Genomic DNA, 22,318 nt, shown 5'->3' on the forward strand with positions numbered 1-22,318 from the left:
GCTGCTGGAGGTGGTGGGAGGCAGGAAATATCTCGGGTGGAGAAAGGGAGGGGACAGGATGTGACAAACCTGCTGAGACTTGTGTAATGTAGGGTGTGATGCGTTGTCACCCCGGGGTGCAGTCTGGGATGGTTCTGGGAACCGCTGTGCCCTCTAACCCTCAAGCTGGGCTGGCCCTTCTCACACGGCTTTGCTGGAGATTCAGCCAGCCTCTCCAGGTCCTGTTATCACCCAACACGACAGCAGGTGGCGCCATACACCCAACTAAGCTACCTGAGTGCTTTACCTGAGCCACTCAAGGACAGATAGAGACAACAGCCAATTTCCCAGCTCCCCAACCTTGCACACCTGCTGTAGTATAAATTCAGAATTGTCCCATCTTATAGTGCACAGGGATCTCTATAATGTAAGCTCATTACTATAGTTCGCTTTCCCCTCGATATGGGAAAGATGTGCACAACAAGCCTGTGCTAACCAAGCTCAGCTTTTCCCCAAACACTTCACTCAAAATGCACTGATTAAGATAAAGCATAAAACAAGTTTATTAATGGCAGATAGGTAGATTTTAAGTAATTATTGTTAGAACAAAAAAGGAGCCGGTTGATCCAGAGGCGGATATGAATACAGGCTTCTTTATTGTGTTACTTGTTCCCCTTGACCCAACTATCGAGTAAGTACTGGATTAGTTACATCACATGCCTTTTATCCAAGTTTGTATGTAAACACCTACATCTGTTACAACACCCCAAAACCCCTTATTAAGTAGTAGAAACACTCATACAATTAGTATACCCACCCCTATCCACTATCACAGTATTACACATATCATAGAGACATTTTTACCTTGAAAATACCGTTCTTTGCAATAACGTGTTGCCACAAATTTCCCTAAACAGCAGTTCTCGGGGTATGGAGGAAGGGTCAATGAGCAGTTCTCGGGGCGGGAGGAAGGGGCCATAAGCCAGGGCTTGTTTATGTAGCTGGGAAAGGAAGGGAGGGGGAGATAACATTTCTTTTACTTTCTTTCACATAAAGGACATTCATTCCAGCAACTACATTTCTCATGCAGCTGCATCAATGTCAATTCTTACAAGCAACAGAGAGAGGAAAAATATGGCAACTTATTTGTTAAGCAAAGAATTACTGCCTGCTTATGCCTTTGTCCCCAATGCGTGTCAGCACATTAGCAGCTTCCCAGCTCTTTTACTGAACCCTAACGTATCCCAACAATTCTAAGTGATAGCAAACAGATCAAAGGAGATTACTTAGCAGATAACCAAAACCTCAAACTAAGCCTAACATACTAGATGGATAGAATTTGAATTAGCAATTTCTCACCCTGACTGATGCTACAAGCAGTCCCCCAAGTTTCCATACACAAGCTAGAAATCCCTTTACCCTGGGACCACCAGTTCCCCCAGTTCAGTCTTTGTTCCTCAAGTGTTTCCAGGAGTTCTCTTGTGTGGGGAATGAGACCAAGGGATGCCATCACACCCCACCTTATGTAGCTTTTCCATATGGCGGGAACCATTTGTTCCAAACTAAGTTCCCAGTCCAGTTTGTGGAAAAATACAGGTACCAAAATGGAGTTTGTTGTCATGTGGTCTGGTCACATGTCCTAGCATGTCCTGCTGAGTCATAGTAGCCATGACTCATAGGCTGGCTGAAACAATCACTGGAAGGCTAAGCTCTTCCGCGGTCCATTGTCTTTGTTGATAAGCCATCAGCTCTGTCTGGCTTCTTCATTGTTGTACCTGAAAGGCTCGTTGTGGTTGTTACCCAGAGTAAGCACATTTGAAATACAGATATAGAGTCAATATCCATAACTTCAAATACAAACATGATCCATGCACACAAATAGGATAATCATATTCAGCACATGACGCATCTTGCACAAAATGCATCATAATTATGTCCTAATCATATTATAACCATACCACTATGATGAATATGGGGGTGTAGTGTCAGATAGGGCCTAATTTCAAGGGATTTGGGAATGGAGCTTCTCCTCTTTGTGGAACAGGAAATAACCCTCCAGCCAGGGCTGGGAAAACTTCCCATACTCCCAGTGCTGGAGCCTGAATCTACTGCCACTTCATTAGTTACCACCACCCGCAATCTTTGTGGTAACTGCAAACTTTATCCGTGATGATTTTATATTCTGTTCTAGGTCATTGATAAGAATGTTAAATAGCACACGGGGAAAAAGCAATCCTTGTGGGAACCCGCTAGAAATAAATCCACTCGACCATGGTTCCCCATTTACAATCCCAGTTTTTAATCTATTTAACGTATGCCGTGTTTATTTTGTATCATTCTAGTTTTTTAGTCAAAATATTGTGCTGAATCAAGTCATATGCCTTACAGAAGTCTAGATATATTACATCAATAATATTAGCTGCAACCAAACTTTTGATCTCATCTAATAAGGATATCCAGTTAGTTTGATAGGATCTATTTTCTCTAAACCTTTGTTCTTCTTCGAGTGATTGCTCATATCCATTCCAGTTAGGTGTGTGCGCGCCGCGTGCACTTTCGTCGGAAGACTTTTACCCTAGCAACACCAGTGGGTCGGCTGAGCGCCCCCTGGAGTGGCGCCATAACGGCACCGCATATATACCTCAGCCGACCCTCAGTTCCTTCTTACCGCCCGTGTCGGTCGTTGGAACAGCGGAGAGCAGCTTGTCTGACCTCCGCTTCCCTAGCTTCCTCATAGTTTCTCAGTTAAAATTTGTACATAGTTCTTATATTAGCTTAGGTTTTCTTGTTTTCATAGTTTCAAACATTTTAGTATTAGATAGTTAGCGGGTTCGGGGGTTAGCCCCACCCGCACCCGGGACCGGAGCGTATGGCCGGCTCCCCGGGTTTCAAGCCGTGCTTGGCCTGCCGCAGGCCTATGCCTACAGGAGATCCTCATAGCTCATAGGAGAGTCGCACTTATCTTCTAAGTGCCCGATTTGCAAGGCTTTCAAGCCTCGCACTAAGAGGGAAAGAGACATTAGGCTTAAACAGCTCCTAATGGAGGCAGCCTTAACCCCTCCGGCCGCGGCACCGCCCGCTGTTCCGACAGACTCTCGCAGCGCCGCCACGGCGCCGGGCCACTCTGCTGTGCCACCTAAAGCGACATCGGCACCGAAAACGGGCCAAAGACGCTCTCTCTCGCCGAAGGCAAAGAAGGGAAAGGCCGCTGCCTCCACGGCACCGCCGGCCACGAAGCACCAGAGTGCGCCCCGTCTGGACCGCCCGGCACCGAAACCTGCCGCGGCACCGGTTCCTCTGCCGCAGATGCTTCTGCCAGCACCGGCGACTCCGGCCCCTGAGAGGCCGTCGAGCCCGGCACCTGTAACCTCCCCGGCTCCGGCCGCGGTAGAGATACCACTGCCATCGACTCCGGAGACCTTCGAGGCGGCACGGGACCTCATCACTATGACAGAACCGGCTGTGCCACCGCCCCTGGCGCCGCCGGTGCGGGCGCCCCGCTCCATGGGCAAGCCGTCCATGTTTAGGCCACCTGCCGGCACCGACTCTCACCGGCACCGCTCCCGCTCCCGCTCTCGACGCCGATCCGGATCTGGACACCGATCGCATCGCCGCTCGCAGTCCCGGCACCGCTCAACCACGCGGGGCCAGTCAGACTCGCGGCACCGATCATTCTCTCGATCTCCGAGTCGTCACTCCCGGCACCGATCAAGCTCTTGGTACCAATATGGCCGCCGCCACTCGCGGAGTCGCTCCCGGCACCGAACACGGAGATCCCAGTCGACCGCCTGGCACCGCGCCGGTCGCAGGTCCCATTCTCGCTCCTGCTCTCGGTATAGGGATGCCTCCCGGCACCGTTCACCACAAAGAACATAAGAACATAAGAAAGGCCGTACCGGGTCAGACCAAAGGTCCATCTAGCCCAGTATCTGACAGTGGCCAATGCCAGGTGCCCCTGAGGGAGTGAACCTAACAGGCAATGATCAAGTGATCTCTCTCCTGCCATCCATCTCCAGCCTCTGACGAACAGAGGCTAGGGACACCATTCTTACCCATACTAGCTAATAGCCATTTATGGACTTAGCCACCATGACTTTATCCAGTTCCCTTTTAAACATTCTTATAGTCCTAGCCTTCACAACCTCCTCAGGTAAGGAGTTCCACAAGTTGACTGTGCGCTGCGTGAAGAAGAAGTTCCTTTTATTTGTTTTAAACCTGCTGCCTATTAATTTCATTTGGTGACCCCTAGTTCTTGTATTATGGGAATAAGTAAATAACTTTTCCTTATCCACTTTCTCAACATCACTCATGATTTTATATACCTCTATCATGTCCCCCCTTAGTCTTCTCTTTTCCAAACTGAAGAGTCCTAGCCTCTTTAATCTTTCCTCATATGGGACCCTCTCTAAACCCCTAATCATTTTAGTTGCTCTTTTCTGAACCTTTTCTAGTGCTAGAATATCTTTTTTGAGGTGAGGAGACCACATCTGTACACAGTATTCGAGGTGTGGGCGTACCATGGATTTATATAAGGGCAATAATATATTCTCAGTCTTATTCTCTATCCCCTTTTTAATGATTCCTAACATCCTGTTTGCTTTTTTGACCGCCTCTGCACACTGCGTGGACATCTTCAGAGAACTATCCACGATGACTCCAAGATCTTTTTCCTGACTCGTTGTAGCTAAATTAGCCCCCATCATACTGTATGTATAGTTGGGGTTATTTTTTCCAATGTACATTACTTTACATTTATCCACATTAAATTTCATTTGCCATTTTGTTGCCCAATCACTTAGTTTTGTGAGATCTTTTTGAAGTTCTTCACAATCTGCTTTGGTCTTAACTATCTTGAGTAGTTTAGTATTATCTGCAAACTTTGCCACCTCACTGTTTACCTTTCTCCAGATCATTTATGAATAAATTGAATAGGATTGGTCCCAGGACTGACCCTGGGGAACACCACTAGTTAACCCTCTCCATTCTGAGAATTTACCATTAATTCCTACCCTTTGTTCCCTGTCCTTTAACCAGTTCTCAATCCATGAAAGGACCTTTCCTTTTATCCCATGACAGCTTAATTGACGTAAGAGCCTTTGGTGAGGGACCTTGTCAAAGGCTTTCTGGAAATCTAAGTAAACTGTGTCCACCGGATCCCCCTTGTCCACATGTTTGTTGACCCCTTCAAAGAACTCTAATAGATTAGTAAGACACGATTTCCCTTTACAGAAACCATGTTGACTATTGCTCAAGAGTTTGTTTTTCTATGTGTCTGACAATTTTATTCTTTACTATTGTTTCAACTAATTTGCCCGGTACCGACGTTAGACTTACCGGTCTGTAATTGCCGGGATCACCCCTAGAGCCCTTTTTAAATATTGGCGTTACATTAGCTAACTTCCAGTCATTGGGTACCGAAGCCGATTTAAAGGACAGGTTACAAACCTTAGTTAATAGTTCAGAACTTCACATTTGAGTTCTTTCAGAACTCTTGGGTGAATGCCATCTGGTCCCGGTGACTTGTTAATGTTGAGTTTATCAATTAATTCCAAAACCTCCTCTAGTGACACTTCAATCTGTGACAGTTCCTCAGATTTGTCACCTACAAAAGCCAGCTCAGGTTTGGGAATCTCCCTAACATCCTCAGCCGTGAAGACTGAAGCAAAGAATCCATTTAGTTTCTCCGCAATGACTTTATCATCTTTAAGCGCTCCTTTTGTATTTTCATCGTCAAGGGGCCCCACTGGTTGTTTAGCAGGCTTCCTGCTTCTGTACAGTACAGCATCTGTTTTTCTCCAAATCCAGGAGAGAACACTTATTGAACACTTTTACTTCTTCTGCATTATTTTTGATAATTCTGCCATTTCCGTCTAGTAATTTATCACTACCATTGTTAGGATTAATATACTTTTCAAAACTTCCTTCTTATTTTCATTGATTGGTCATTGATTTCTGATAGCTTCCCTTACCAATTTTCTACAATTCTGACCTTCTAACTCAGGGCTGAGCAACCTTTCAGAAGTCTTCATTTATTCACTCTAATTTAAGGTTTTGAGTGGGCCAGTAATACATTTTAACATTTTTAGAAGATCTATAATATATAACTAAACTATTGTTGTATGTAAAGTAAATAAGGCTTTTAAAATGTTTAAGAAACTTCATTTAAAATTAAATTAAAATGCAGAGCCCCCCGGACTGGTGGCCAGGACCCGGGCATTGTGAGTGGCACTGAAAATCAGCTTGTGTGCTGCCTTCAGCACCCGTGCCATAGGTTGCCTACCCCTGTTCTAACTAATATTCTTTACTACTGACTTCCCTTTTCTTCCTTATATTTTATTTGGAGAATGTTTCCTACCAGGGAGCCATTAGTAGTGTCCAGAGACAGCCCCATCTCCTATATCAAACTCTGCTAGTAGGTATGTGATAAATGTGAAGACCCTGCCTCCATCTGTCAGCTGTGAGAGACAAAGGTTCTCTCTTTCTACCCTCTGATGCCGCCTGTCTGTTCTATGCAAGGTGGAGTGAGACTCTGTTAACATGGGCCTCCCGGGGCTTCCATTTACCTGGTGCTGCTGTTCCGTGAATAGTGGGGTTGTGAGTGGGGCAGCAGGTCCTGAGTGTTGGACTCTTGCTCTTTCAGGGGCCGGTGACCTTCGAGGAGGTGGCTGTGTATTTCACCAAGGAGGAATGGGCTCTGCTGGACCCCACTCAGAGAGCCCTCTACAGGGATGTCATGCAGGAGAACTATGAGACGGTGACCTCGCTGGGTAAGGAGTCCTGTCCCCTGGGTTATTAGAAGCTGTGGGGTCTCTGAAGAACCTGAGCAGTAATAACTTTATACCTTTATTCGTCATACAAGTTTTGACAAGTTTCCTTGCCCCCGCCCCTTTTTTTGCCTTATCTCCCACCCACTAGTATCATTTTTGGACATGTGCCTTTTTGGTGCTGTCAGTCATTTTAAAATTGTATTGAATGTATCCTTATTGGCTACATTCATAACTACATTAATCACTGTAGCTTTCATGCCTTTTCCTCACTTTAAGAGGAAAATATGCTTCCTGTAGAATTCTAAATTGAGTAAATAGGTGTGTGACTCATGCCTGGCTTGTGTGACAGTCAGATGAGTTCTTTTAGGAGAGCGTGTAATGTTGCCGTTCAGGATCCCATGGCTGAAGGGATAAGCGAGCCGTGGGAGGGACGGAGATGGGGGGTAGTAGATATGCCAGGACATGGGGCGGGTGTGTGCAGGGTTAGAGCTAAGAAGCAGCAGGGAGGTAGGAGGCTGTGAGAGACGAGGAGAAAATACAAGAAGTTCTCAAGGTGCCGGGAGGTGGTGCTGGCTGAGAGTAATGGGAAGAAGCGGAGGGGAGTGTGGGGGAGGGGCACCCAGGAAGTGGGGTGGGTGGGTCAGTGGGAGGGAGGAGAGGTTTGGGGATTTCGAGCTGTGGGGGATCCCAGACCTTTAACCCCAAATCCCTACCAAAGCCTTATTGCTTTAGAGCCTCCACTCCAGTTTTATTTCTGTTCAGTTTCACTTTATTATACATGTTTTCCCTCAAATATTATTATTTTAACTCTTGACCTCCCTCTCCCACTCATTACCCCCCTCCTCACATAACCTCCCCATCTCCTATGCACAGCGACCCCGGCCACCGATCCTGAGTCCTTGCTGCATCCTCCCTCCCAGAGCAGGGCCCCTACCCAGGCACAAATGGGCACTTCGTTGATGATGTCACAGGATGGTATAGTCTGTACAATTTTTACACCTATAAGATTATATATTCCAAAGCCCTTCACACCAGTCGGGCTTATCTCTATACGCCAATACAGTTTGTTCCCTTCCCAGCTCTGATGCCGCAGAGCCTGGCCTGTGTCCCTGTTCCCGTTCTCCCCCTAACCAACATTCGACATTCATGGGGCCTCATCTGAAGGACTGTGTCCAGTTTTGGGCCCAACACTATAAGAAGGATGTGGAAAAATTGGAAAGCATCCAGCGGGGGGCAACAAAAATGGTTAGGGGACTGGAACACATGACTTCTGAGGAGAGGCTGAGGGAACTGGGATTGTTTAGTCTGCAGAAGAGAAGAATGAGAGGGGATTTGATAGTTGCTTTCAACTACCTGAAGGGGGGTTCCAAAGAGGATGGATCTAGACTGTTCTCAGTGGTAGCAGATGACAGAACAAAGAGTAATGATTTCAAGTGGCAATGGGGGACGTTTAGGTTGGATATTAGGAAACACTATTTCACTAGGAAGGTGGTGAAGCCCTGGGATGGGTTCCCTAGGGAGGTGGTGGAATCTCCTTCCTTAGAGGTGTTTAAGGTCAGGCTTGACAAAGCCCTGGCTGGGATGATTTAGTTGGGGTTGGTCCTGCTTTGAGCAGGGGTGGGACTAGATGACCTCCTGAGGTCCCTTCCAACCCTGATATTCTATAATTCCAATTTCCTTCCCCCCTCCTGTTTGACCCCATTTATAGAGTAATATTCTCAGCTATACCTTAACCAATCATTGTGCTGAAATTTAACTAACCAATTCTAACATATTGTGACATAATTCTCTAACCCAGGCGTCGGCCACCTTTCAGAAGTGGTGTGCTGAGTCTTCATTTATTCACTCTAATTTAAGATTTCATGTGCCAATAATACATTTTAACGTTTTTAGAAAGTCTCTTTCTATAAGTCTATAATACATAATTAAACTATTGTATGTAAAGTCAGTAAGGTTTTTAAAATGTTTAAGAAGCTTCATTTAAAATTACATTTAAAATGCAGAGCCTTCTGGACCGGTGGCCAGGACCTGGGCCGTGTGAGTGCCACTGAAAATCAACTCGTGTGCCGCCATAGGTTGCCTACTCCTGCTCTAACCAATTATAAACCAGTACCCTAATTAACTTACACCTGGCAACATTAATTATACAGGAGAGAGAAACAATTAGAGAACCAGACTGATTAACAATGTAAAAGTGGTGGCCATAAAGATAAAGCAATACAGAAATGAGGGTTTCACAACCACAACCATTGATAAGTGATTTCTTGCCAGACACAGTGCTATCAAATTAAGGTTTCTTTAACCATCTTAAGCTCCGGACAGGATTGTCTTCCTAACAGCCCAGTAGCACCTTATTTCAGTGTGACTGGTTTGGGATGTGAGGATGTGACCCTTCACTTCCCAGCTTATGGCTGCCCCTGCTGCTTAGCCAAAGGCCTTAGCCTAAGAACAAGGCCTCAGGCTATCCTAGTGAGAGAAGGCCCAGACACAGGCAGACTGTGATTTTGATTCTTTGTTTTCATACTCCTGTAACTAGCTAAGTGATAAAAATACACCTAAGTTCTTTAAATATAGGCTTTGCAGGCAGGCCTGAATATCGCCATTCTAACAGAGGGTTCTACCCCTTCCCCCATGCTGCGTCTGTCTTGTCTATTTAGACTGTAAATTCTTCAGAGCATGGGCCATCTACTATTCTGCATTTGTACTTTGCCTAGCACAACGGAGACACACTGTTAGTTGGTCCTTAGACACTCAGGTAAAGCATATGATTAATAATAATAATAATAATTCTTCTGCCACTTGGAGCCAAGGAAGCTGATCTTGGGATGTTACTGCTTAAAAATGATCTGAGCTTAAAACCATGGACTATTCTTTGTGACAAGTATCCCACAAATTCCACTGACCTTCCTGGTTTTCTTTGCCTGGTATAGGGTTTCTAAATTGCAAACCTGATGTGGTCTCACAGCTGGAACAAGGGGAAGAGCCGTGGGTCCCGGACCTCCAGGGTTCTGAGAACGAAGTGCTCCCAAGAGCTGCCTGCAGAGGTGAGGACTTGGTTAAAGCAAGTCAAAAACTGTCCGTGAATACAGGAAACATTTGGGATGCCCTACAAAGACCCTGTGATCTCTCCAAGTTCAGGATTGTTCCCTGCAGATGTGGAATAATTAGGCAGATGTCACTCATGGCTTCCCACCTATCCTGACTAACAACTGGCAGCAGATCCCTACCTGATCCCACTTTCCCCTGCATGTTCTGGTGAAATGCAGACCAAAACTGATCCCTTCCTCTCTCCTCTGGGGAAAATCAGCTCCTGATAGGTTTGATCTCTCCTGCACATATTTTGGTTTGTTCATCCCTTTTTAAATTCCTGTCTCTGAGATTTCCTTTCTCTCAGGCACAGAGAGTGACCTATGTCTGGATTCTCTCTGTCTCCCATCAGGTGATAGAATGGTGCGTGAGAATGAGGAGCAGAAACCCCAGCAGGAAGATGCTGAGCAACGAGAACCATATGAGACATTATCAGGAAGACCCAAAGGGAATGTTTCCAGGAGTTGTGCACTCCGAGACAAAGTAAAAGCCTCTGAGACTCAGCAGAGGCCAGAGGAGAACTTCAGTAGCCACTCAGACCTTATTACACATGAGAGAATCAACTTGGAAGAGACACACTACACATGTCATGAGTGTGGGAAAAGCTTCAGTCAGCGCTCACACCTTATCGCACATCAGAGAATCCACACAGGGGAGATGCCCTACACGTGCTCTGAGTGCGGGAAAAGCTTCAGTTGGCGCTCAAACCTTATCACACATCAGAGAATCCACACGGGGGAGATGCCCTACAGGTGCTCTGAGTGCGGGAAAAGCTTCAGTCGGCGCTCACACCTTATCACACATCAGAGAATCCACATGGGGGAGACGCCCTACATGTGCCCTGAGTGCGGGAAAAGCTTCAGTCAGAGCTCAAACCTTATCACACATCAGAGAATCCACACAGGGGAGACGCCCTACACGTGCTCTGAGTGCGGGAAAAGCTTCAGTCGGCGCTCACACCTTATCACACATCAGAGAATCCACATGGGGGAGACGCCCTACATGTGCCCTGAGTGCGGGAAAAGCTTCAGTCAGAGCTCAAACCTTATCACACATCAGAGAATCCACACAGGGGAGACGCCCTACACGTGCTCTGAGTGCGGGAAAAGCTTCAGTCAGAGCTCAAGCCTTATCACACATCAGAGAATCCACACACGGGAGACGCCCTACACGTGCTCTGAGTGTGAGAAAAGCTTCAGCCGGCGCTCAAACCTTATCGCACATCAGAGAATCCACACCCGGGAGACGCCCTACACGTGCTCTGAGTGCGGGAAAAGCTTCAGTCAGCGCTCAAATCTTATCACACATCAGAGAATCCACACAGGGGAGACGCCCTACACATGCTCTGAGTGCGGGAAAAGCTTCAGTCAGCGCTCAATCCTTATCAGACATGAGAGAATCCACACAGGGGAGACGCCCTACACGTGCTCGGAGTGCGGGAAAAGCTTCAATCAGCGCTCACACCTTATCAGACATAAGAGAATCCACACATGAGAGATCCCTTACACATGCTCTGAGTGCGGGAAAAGTTTCATTGAGCACTCAGACTTTGTCAGACATCGTAGAATCCACAGTGGAGAGAGACCCTACACATGCTCTGCATTTGGGAAAAGCTTCAGTCAGATGTCATTCTCTATTAGATATCAGAAAATCCAAATGGGAGAGATCTGTAAGAAATGCCTTTATTAGGGCTTCCCGAAGATTTGTTTTAAAAAAAATCACATTTGCTAATTCCAATATAGTGATCTTTGCACCATCTTCACTGTGGTCTCTCAGCTCTGCCAGATGAGTTGCCTGCTTCAGACTTTTGCAGTTCACCCTTCTTTGGGGTCAGTCCTGTGATCTTTTCTATCAGCTTCTTTCCTTTTGACTTGTAGGAGCGTGTGTCCCTCCAGCCAGGAATTTCATCAGCTCCAGGTGGGGGAGAGAGGGTTGATGCCAACAAGCTACCCTGAGGCAAAAGTTACCTGTGCCTTACATCCACTAGGACTGTACATGGAATTGGGTGCTCAAGTTAGTGATTTTGGTGTAAAAAGACAATTATAGTTGTAGAGCAGAAGCAGCCCAGGGAGTGAACCTAACAGACAATGATCAAGTGATCTCTCTCCTGCCATCCATCTCCATCCTCTGACAAACAGAGGCTAGGGACACCATTCCTTACCCATCCTGGCTAATAGCCATTAATGGACTTAACCTCCATGGATTTATCCGGTTCTCTTTTAAACCCTGTTATAGTCCTAGCCTTCACAACCTCTTCAGGCAAGGAGTTCCACAAGTTGACTGTGCGCTGTGTGAAGAAGAACTTCCTTTTATTTGTTTTAAACCAGCTGCCTATTAATTTCATTTGGTGGCCCCTAGTTCTTGTATTATGGGAGTAAGTAAATAACTTTTCCTTATCTACTTTCTCCACATCACTCATGATTTTATATACCTCTATCATATTCCCTCTTAGTCTCCTCTTTTCCAAGCTGAAAAGCCCTAGCCTCTTTAATGTCTCCTCATATGGGACCCGTTCCAAACCCCTAATCATTTTAATTGCCCTTCTCTGAACCTTTTCTAATGCCAGTATATCTTTTTTGAGATGAGACGACCACATCTGTACATAGTATTCAAGATGTGGGCATACCATGGAGTTATATAAGGGTAATAATATAGTCAGTCTTATTCTCTATCCCCTTTTTAATGATTCCTAACATCCTGTTTGCTTTTTTGACTGCCTCTGCACACTGCGTGGGCATCTTCAGAGAACTATCCACGATGACTGCAAAATCTTTTTCCTGATTTGTTGTAGCTAAATCAGTCCCCATCATATTTTATGTATAATTGGAGTTATTTTTTCCAGTGTGCATTACTTTACATTTATCCACATTAAATTTCATTTGCCATTTTGTTGCCCAATCACTTAGTTTTGTGAGATCTTTTTGAAGTTCTTCACAATCTGCTTTGGTCTTAACTATCTTGAGTAGTTTAGTATCATCTGCAAACTTTGCCACCTCACTTTTTACCCCTTTCTCCAGATTGTTTATGAATAAGGTGAATAGGATTGGTCCTAGGACTGACCCTTGGGGACCACCACTAGTTACCCTCTCCAGTCTGAGAATTTACCATTAATTCCTACCCTTTGTTCCCTGTCTTTTAACCAGTTCTCAATCCTTGAAAGGACCTTCCCTTTTATCCCATGACAACTTAATTTATGTCAGAGCCTTTGGCGAGGGACCTTGTCAAAGGCTTTCTGGAAATCTAAGTACACTATGTCCACTGGATCCCCCTTGTCCACATGTTTGTTGACCCCCTCAAAGAGCTCTAATAGATTAGTAAGACAGGATTTCCCTTTACGGAAACCATGTTGACTTTTGCCCAACAATTTATGTTCTTCTATGTGTCTGACAGTTTTATTCTTTACTATTGTTTCAACTAATTTGCCCGGTACCGATGTTAGACTTACTGGTCTGTAATTGCCGGGATCACCTCTAGAGCCCTTTTAAAATATTGGCGTTACATTAGCTAACTTCCAGTCATTGGGTACCGAAGCCGATTCAAAGGACAGGTTACAAACCATAGTTAATAGTTCCATAACTCACATTTGAGTTCTTTCAGAACTCTTGGGTGAATGCCATCTGGTCCTGGTGACTTGTTAATGTTGAGTTTATCAATTAATTCCAAAACCTCCTCTAGTGACACTTCAGTCTGTGACAGTTCCTCAGATTTGTCACCTACAATTTGGCAATGTTTATGCTCCTTTTCTAGGATTTGACTTCCACTTTTTAAAGGAAGTCTTTTTGTCTCTCACTGCTTCTTTTACATGGTTGTTAAGCCCCGGTGGCTCTTTTTTAGTTCTTTTACTGTGTTTCTTAAATTGGGGTATACATTTAAGTTGGGCCTCTATTATGGTGTCGTTAAAGTGTCCATGCAGCTTACAGGAATTTCACTTTAGTCACTGTACCTTTTAATTTCTGTTTAACTAACCCCCTCATATTTGTATAGTTCTCCTTTTTGAAATCAAATGCCACAGTGTTGGGCTGTTGAGATGTTCTTCCCACCACAGGGATGTTAAATGTTATTATATTATGCCGTTTATTTCGAGCAACTGCAGTTATTCGGGAGAGTACAGACAGGCAGAGTTTCCCCTCCCGATTTAGGTCTCGGTTAGATAAACAATTAAGGCAAGCATTTATACCTTTTGTGACATACAGTAAGGAGCAACAACTGCATTTTGTTTGTACATATTCCTTTCTGATAGCTTACTTCTCTCAGCAATTTCTGTTACAATCTGCATTCTATTCTTATCTAACACAAGGTCGAAAACCAGCGTCTCTTACAGTTCTTTTCCGCTCGCCCACGCCCTGCTTGGAAGTCTCCCGTTATTAGCTGTTAGTTAGCCTGGTAAATATCAAGTCCCTGAGAAAACACAGTTATACGAAGCAAAACAAAATCACAAACAGAAATGTCATTGGAAATTCACAAATTAAAAAGGAAAATGCAATTCCCATCACTTCATTGTATCTGGGCCATTCCTGTATCGAGAGTACCCGCTAAGGGCCCTGTGTGCTTATGGGAAACCTGGAGGAACTCATAGCAGAGCCTGAACATGAAACTCAACTGCTCCCAGGTGCCGCAGTAAAACCCTATCCCTGCTGTGATGTTGATGATTTTATGAAAATATGCTAATGAGTGTGAATATAATGTAACTGGAACATGCTTCATGCAAAAGGTCTCTTGTGCAGTATCATTACAAAGCTTATTATCTACTGTGTGTGTTCAGCCTATTTGTATGAACCGATCATTCCTGTATCTGAAGCTAGAAATATGAACTATAACTCTGAGGTCCTGTTGTAATGATGCAAAGTGTGGGCCATTAATTAATAGTGGTTTGGACTCTTGATGGCTCCCATTAACCAGGACAATTGACTGGAGATGGCTCTGTCCTGCACCATCTGTGAGTCAGGCTAGGAACAATGAAGGCTTGGGGTCTCACAGGACATGTGGCCATGTCACCTGGTACAGGAATCCATCTTAAACCTCGGGCTTTTCCCCAGGAGAGAGACAAAAGATTCCTGCCTTGTACCAAAGCTGTATAAGGGGGTGGAACAGAAGAAAGGTGGCTGCAGTCATGAGAAATCCCCTAGCTACCACCTGAGCTGGAACAAGGACTATACCAGGTGAAAAGATTGGGCCCAGACAAGAAATAAGTCTAGTCTTCAAAAGAAGCTTATTGGAAGATCTCTGAGGGTGAGATTTTATCTGTATTGAGTTTCATACTGTATTAGTCTTAGACTTGCATGTTTTTGTTTTATTTTGCTCTATGGAGAATACAAACTCCACAGAGAAGGAAAAGTTAATGCCTTAGAAAAATCTGTGTGTGTTAGAGTGTCTAGGAGCCACTCTCCTATGGCTTCTTTTCTCTGATTTCCTTTAGAAAATCTGAAGCAGGGAGCAGAAAACCATTGTCTTTTCTGAGGTGTGAGCTCAGGACCTACTGAGTATGAGACTGACATGCTGCCAACTATGCTAAGAAGGCCCAGGAAAATGTTTAGGCTCAGTGCATATAGGATCCTCCTACAGCAGTGACTGGAGCAGGGAAGGAACTGGAAGAAGCAGAGAGATCTGGTGCCCACAGACCTGTCCTGGCCTCTTTCTCAGCAGCAAAGAAATCAATTTTCCCTTCCAGTGAACAATCTACTGGAACTAATGGCAGCACAGGGGAGATGTTTCTAAAGTATTCACCCACCTCTACATTTTAGAACTTACTCTCCTTTTTGTAGTGTAGCACTTTGTATATGAATTAGGCAAAACAAACTACACAGGTAAGAGAAACAAGGGCTTGAGAGAAAGCTTGAACTCATAACCCCAACAGATGGCCCCTCTGCACTAACCAGTTGCACCCCTGAAGATGTTTTTTAAACACATTTGGGAAGCAGGCAGTTATCAGTCTCTGTGGTTCACACCTTTGCCTGGTAATTGAAAGGCTGCTGGTTCAAACTTAACTCAAGATGCGGCGATGAGACTCCAGTACATTTTAACAGGAAGAAAATCTCCTCTATTCTGGCTTTGCCCCATTAGACTCCTTCTGCCCATCTTCTCCCCCTCCCCCAGTCTCTTTCCTGCCCCACTGGGGCCATGCAGAGAGGAGCCCCAGTCAGTCTCTGTCACAGAGAGTCTGTATCCCATAAAGGGAGGGAGGGGTCTCTCTAAAACACTGATAATGAGGAGGGGAGTGGTGTGCGTGGTTCGGGGGAGACAGGATGGAGAACTAACAGTGGGGCACAGAGAGATTCCCCCAGATTTGGGAGATCCCCTGCTGCCCCCCATCAGCCAGCTGTGAGAATAACAACTGTGGGGGTGGGGGGGGGTCTCCACATGCTGCCCCCGCCCCAACTGCCAACTGTGGCAATGGGAGCTGCAGGGGTGGAGTCTGCGGGCAGCAGTGCGCAGAGACGCCCCTGGCCCTCCAGCTTAGGGGCTGCGGGTTGCTTTCAGGAGATGCCCGAGGTAAATGCTGCACCCCTCACCCTCTCCTGCAACCCCTGCCCCAGCCCAGACCCCACACCTGCACCCAACCTCCCTCCAATAGCCTGCCCCCCACACTGCCTCCTTCACCACAACCCCCTGACTGAGCCCAGACCCTGCACCCAAACTCTCCCAGAGCCCAACCCCTCTCCCTCCCACAACCAAACTCCTTCCCAGAGCCTTAGGCAGGTGTGTGGGGCAGGACTTGGTCCCATTCTGGGCACCACCAAAAATTATACAAACCTCCTGCCCAACCGTCTGCTGATGCACCTCAGCCCACACCCATGCAGGGTTTGAAGCTTTCGTTGCTTAAATTCCAGGATGCGGAGGGTTTTCAGCTCCCCTTTGCCCAGAGGGAACCTTCACCCCACTCCTAACCAGGTTCTTGTCCATGGGATCACTGTAGGGGGGCTGGGTCCCTCGGTGTCTTTTCTCTGTCTAGGTGCATAACTGGGGGCATCTGAGCACCCAGGACCTTCTGTGGGGCTGCCATTCCCCTTCCCCTTCTGTGGTCCCCTCTGTCACTGACTCCAGCCTTTTTTCTATCCATCGTCAGCACCATCTCAAGCCAGCAGCACTCGCCTCAAAAAGACAGAGTCCTGTGGCACCTTACAGACTAACAGACGTATTGGAGCATAAGCTTCCGTGGGTGAATCCCACTTCGTCAGATGAATGTAGTGGAAATTTGCAGGGGCAGGTATAAGTATGCAGGCAAGAACCAGTCTAGAGATAACAAGGTACTTCAATCAGGGAGGATGAGACCCTCTTCTAGCAGTTGAGGTGTGATCACCAAGGGAGGAGAAACTGCTTTTGTAGTTGGCTAGCCAGGCACAGAATTCCCACTCCATTCATCTGACGAAGTGGGATTCACCCACGAAAGCTCATGCTCCAATACGTCTGTTAGTCTAGAAGGTGCCACAGGACTCTGTCGCCTTTTACAGAGCCAGACTAACACGGCTTCCCCTCTGATACTCAAAAAGACAGTGTCCCCTGCTGGGAGTAAATCATTGACCCCTCTCCTCCCTGAGCACTGACTGCCCCTCTGTTTCCTTGCCTCTCAGGCTGTGCAGATGGGACCTTTCCCTCCAGTGCTGGAGGATTCGCCCTTCTCATCTACCATTGTCCCAAGCAGCACAGCGGGTGGGAATCTTAAATGTACCGAGGTGACTTAGGAGCAGAACCCACCCCCGGACCTTCCATGCAATTGTCACTTGCCCCTCACTGAGCAGGACTGAAACTGGTGCAGGGAGACTGGTGGGCCACATCCCCTCTGGGCATGAGCAAAGCAGCAGGGTGAAAAAATGATCATAAAGATGCTGGGGATTGAACCCAGGGCCTCATACATGCAAAGTATGTGCTTAACCACTGAGCTACATCCCCTAGCAGGTTGTGTTTGCTATGGGTTACACTCAGAGCCCTCCTGTTTCCAGAGCATCCAGTGACCTATAAGCTTCACAAGAAGCCCATTCCCCTCTCTGAGGACCAATCCTGCTCTCCTGGAGGTGACTTGTTCATAGGGGTCACTTTTCAGCAGGGCCAGATTCTATGTGTGGGGCAGAGAGAGTGGGTGCCCTGGTCTCAGGGTGCAGAGATACACTCAGCCATCTTCCCTGCATTGGGTTGGGGGTGCGGCAATCCCCTGCTGCAAGGTCATGGTGGGGGATGCTGTGAGCAGCTCAACACCTCACCCTAGTGGCAGAAGTGGTGTGGGGAGCTCCAGCTGTTTCTAGGATCTGCTAGGCATTTCCACCTGCCTGTAAACTCTAGCTTTCCCCAGCACATTCACTGCGGTGCAATTGGGTCACTGTTTCCATGGCTGAACAGCAAAGAATGGCTCCCAGTTTCCCTTCTATCGGCAGCAGGATTAGCCTGTGTCAGTGGTTAATGAGGTGGATCTAGTTGTAGATTGTTATTCATTCCCCACCTTGACAATTCACACAGGCCCTTTCCCAGGCAGATTCCCAGCACCTCAGTGATCCTGGTAGCAGGGTTGGGTCCTGAGATTTTCAGGGTTCTTTTCCCCTCCACCTGGAGTGAACTCAGCTTTTTCCCCATCCCAGACAATCCATGAAATAGCAGCAGCATAAAGAAAGAGGGGAGGGAACATCTCACGGCCAGGGCTGGATGTGCCCAGAGCCCCCTGCTTGTCCATTGTTTCCATGGAATTTGGCCCCCTGCTTTGCACAAGGGACAGAGAAAGATCTTGCTGTTCCTGTGTCTGTGCAAAGAAAATTGTGCTTCTGTACGAAAGAGAGGCGGGAAATGGCCCCATGATGGGGCAATAGCCTCAGGATTAAGAGCAAAGGACAATGATGGGAAGGTTCACAATTGACTCATACAAAGGTGCAGGTTTGGCAGTTACACTGGGAAATTCAGGCTCAGGTTGGCCACCCCGGTCTAGGTGTAGAAGTCACAACATTTAAACTTGAAAGAGGGCCAATTTCCCCATCATTTCACACCATTACACCCAAACACGATGACTTTCTGAATGAACCCTCCTCGTTCAGCCAGAAGATCTTGGGGTGGATGTAGGAGTCACTGGGTAAAATTCTCTGGTCACTGTTCTGAATCAGGACAGAGCCGTCGTACCAAGAGATCTAGTCTGGCTGTACAATCTATAGATCCACACCATGAATATGAAATTAATCATCAGACACGGCTGTTCCCCAGCAAAGGGCTCTCCAGGAAGGGGCTGTTGAGGAAGGAAAGAAGAAAGATGTCCTCTCCCTGGAGGAACTGGGCTCTGCGCTTTTGACACAAAGGAGGGGAAGGAAATGGCCACACGATGGCAGCAGAATCTAAGAAATGAAACACAATAGGCTTATGTCCACACTGCAATGTAACACCCAGGGCTGCCCCATACCAGCTCAGGCTCCCGGGGCTTGGGCTGTGGGTGGTAAATTTGCAGTGTAGACATCTCGGCTCAGGCTCAATACCGGGCTCTGAGACCCCATAAGGCTGGGAGGGAGTTAAAAAAAAAAAGGTAGAACGGCAGTGGAGTATTACCCTGGTCTCAATGGCATTTCTCCATCGGTCTGTCTGCTTTGGGGCAGGGACAATAACACGTCCTGCTGCTTTTGTTATTTCAAAGGGCGGTTTAGGATTTTCATTCTCACACATGATGCACGAAGCAGGACTCAACCCTCAGGTGCAAACTAAACGAGCTGCCCACAGATTCTGGCAGCCACAATGAGCTTTTGGTGTGAGAGCTCAGACCTGACCCTGTCCCAGAGGGATGGGGTCATCTGTGAGGGGACTGGACCACTGACCTATCAGCTCCTAACTCCCAAACTTTCAGTAACTCTATCCTCAGTGCCTGTGAGTGTAATTTAAACCATCAAAAGAGTCATAGTGGGCTAGACCATAGTCTGGACTTCGGGTCTGGAAAAAGAGCTGGCACAATCCATAGACCAGGTTGTTATATAAAATGCACATGGATTTTAACCCTTCACATACAGTAATGGGAAAGTTCTTGGTTCAGGCTTGTAGCAGTGATGGAATAAACTGCAGGTTCAAATCAAGTCTCTGGAGTAAATCCCCCACTGGGATGGGTCATTCAGTCCTTTGTACAGAGCTTCAGTTTGTAGCAAAGTCCCTCCAGAGATATGAAGCAGGATTGAAGACAAGATGGAGATGAGGCATCAGCCTTTTCTAGTCTCTTGCCATGTGGTCTTTGCTTTCTTTGTGCCAAGGACACTCTATCCAGCACGTGGCATAGAAAAACCTTAGAGTTCTGTCCATAGGCAGGTCCCTGCTACCTTGCTGAGTCACAAGGCGTATCTGCCTTCTCTCAATGGGTTGATTGTGTAGCTGATGGTTCTTAATGGGCCATCAAGCAGGCTAGGCAGAACTGACACCAACTTATCTGGGGTGTTCCCCAGAAGCAGAGCACAAGTTTGAAATATGGACAGAACAGAGCCAATACTTATAACATCAACTACAAAAATGATACACATCTAGAGATGGCATCATTATAATCAGCCAATCAGAACCTCTCCATAGACCCCTTACACGACAACCTTTCTACAATATTGTCTGCAAATATAGAACAACAGTCGCAATGGTGATCTATACAGTTACAGATTATGTCAGTAATGTCACAGGAGGTGACATGGCATCAGTGAGACTGATACTGGAATACTGCCTCCAGTTTTGGTGTCCTCATTTGAAAAAGATGTTGTGAAACTGGAGCTGGGGCAGCAAAGAGCCACCAAATGTCCTGAGGGCTGGAGAAAAATACCTTCTAGTGCGCTATTGAAAGAGCTCAACCTGTCCAGCTTATCAAAAGAAGATTGAAAGGTGATTTCACTGAAGTGTTGAAGTGTATTAATGGAGAGAAAAGATTGGGTATTAAAGGGCTCTTGAATCTAGCAGAGAAAGGCCTAACAAGACCCAATGGCTGGAAGGTGAAAAGAGACAAATTCATATTACAACAAAGGCACAAATATTCAACAGCGAGGATGATTCATCACAGGAACAAGCTACCAAGGAAAGTGGTGGATTCTCCATCTCCTGATGTCATTTCATGAAGACTAGATGCCTTTCTGGAATGTGTTTGCCCCCAAAGTAGCTCTTGTGTCATACAGGAGACCTGTGATATGCAGGGGGTCAGATTAGATGCTCTAATGGTCTCTTCTGGCCATAAAGTTGACTAATTTCTGAAAAACTGAGTGTAGCATTGGGAGCAGCGTCTGATGTTTCCTGTCTAGCCGGCTTGCTGCCTAGAACGAATGCTCCTTGAGTGGGGTGATCCACAGGAGTAGCTCAAACCTGCAAAGTGCCTGGCCAGGGCAGGACATTAGCACAGCAAGGGAGGGTGTGGCAGTGACATCACAAAGGCCTTTTGCAGGACCTCAGCCTATTGGTCCAAGGTGGTGGGGAGGTGGTGACCTCACAGAGAGATGCTGACATCAGCCAGGCAGGACAGGGGCGAGGGGCCAGGGAGACCTCAGAGACCCCTGTGGCTTTGCTGCAGCAAGTCTCCTTCTCCAGGTCTCTCTCTGAGGACTGAGAGAGTATTCGGGTTCATGGACGTGAGCGCCAGGAGGAACCTCTTTTGAGTTTTCTCCTTCCCTTTTAGTGATTTTACTAGAAAACAGCCGTCCCTGTTTAGAAGGTAAGAGCCTCCTGGAGGTTTGAAACCTGTTCAGTCTGATCCATCTGGTGAGAGTTGAATTCTAGGCATGGAAAACACGAGCTTAAGGAGGCAGAATTTTATTGCACACCTGGGATTTTGTCCCTTGGAATCACTGGGGACATTAGGGTTTGTCCTTTTTGTTTCACCTTCGCCTCCCTCCCTCCCTCCTTCCTTTCTCTTTGTCTCTTGCTTCTTTTGTTCTTTCTCCTGTTCACCTCCCAGGAGGGAGGGGTGTGTGTGTGTGTGTGTGTGTGTGTGTGTGTTGCGGGGGAGTGCTCTGCAGCTCCCACTGTGGGAGGTCCACCCAAAACTGGGGGGCTGAAATAGTGCTCGGGCAGTGATCCCCACCAGTGACCTGGGCCATCCTTTGGGCTCTCTGGTGAGAACCTTCAGCCTCAGTCTCTACCCTGATTGGCTGAGCAGGGGGTTATTGACAGGGAGGAGACTCAGGTCCTTGTTTTCTTTTAAGACCAAGGAAATAAGTCAGAACCAGTTCTGTGTTTGATGAATTTTGCTGCTTCTCTGCGTTAATGGTCTCTGAGCAGTTCATGATTCTCCTCTCTAACATTGCCGTTCTCCTCAAATACTTGCATAATAATTCCTGTGCACTGTTGTTGGTCTGGAGCTCATCTGAGGACATTTTATTGAGGTCATTCAATGTCTGAAATTCAAGATCCAATGGTTAGTTTGAAAATCAGGGCTCTTGGGTCCTATTCCCAACTCTGCCACTGACTGGCCGTGTGACCTAAGACAAGTCAATTCGCCTTTCTCAGACGTAGCTTCTCCCTCTTTCAAGTAGGGATAATAATGATCTGCTCCTACCTAGCTCAACACACTCACT

General features: G+C 46.7%; 1 non-coding gene and 1 pseudogene across 1 annotated transcript; one reads left to right on the plus strand and one right to left on the minus strand.

Annotated features, from left to right (window-relative positions):
* LOC120381686 overlaps positions 1–22,318 on the plus strand; it is a 205,594-nt pseudogene that overhangs the window by 88,717 nt on the left and 94,559 nt on the right.
* On the minus strand, positions 17,649–17,720 carry TRNAA-UGC. The gene has a single exon. It is a non-coding gene; the product is annotated as a tRNA-Ala (tRNA).

Source organism: Mauremys reevesii, linkage group 14 (genome assembly GCF_016161935.1).
Source record: "Mauremys reevesii isolate NIE-2019 linkage group 14, ASM1616193v1, whole genome shotgun sequence".
Taxonomy (NCBI): Eukaryota; Metazoa; Chordata; order Testudines; family Geoemydidae; genus Mauremys; species Mauremys reevesii.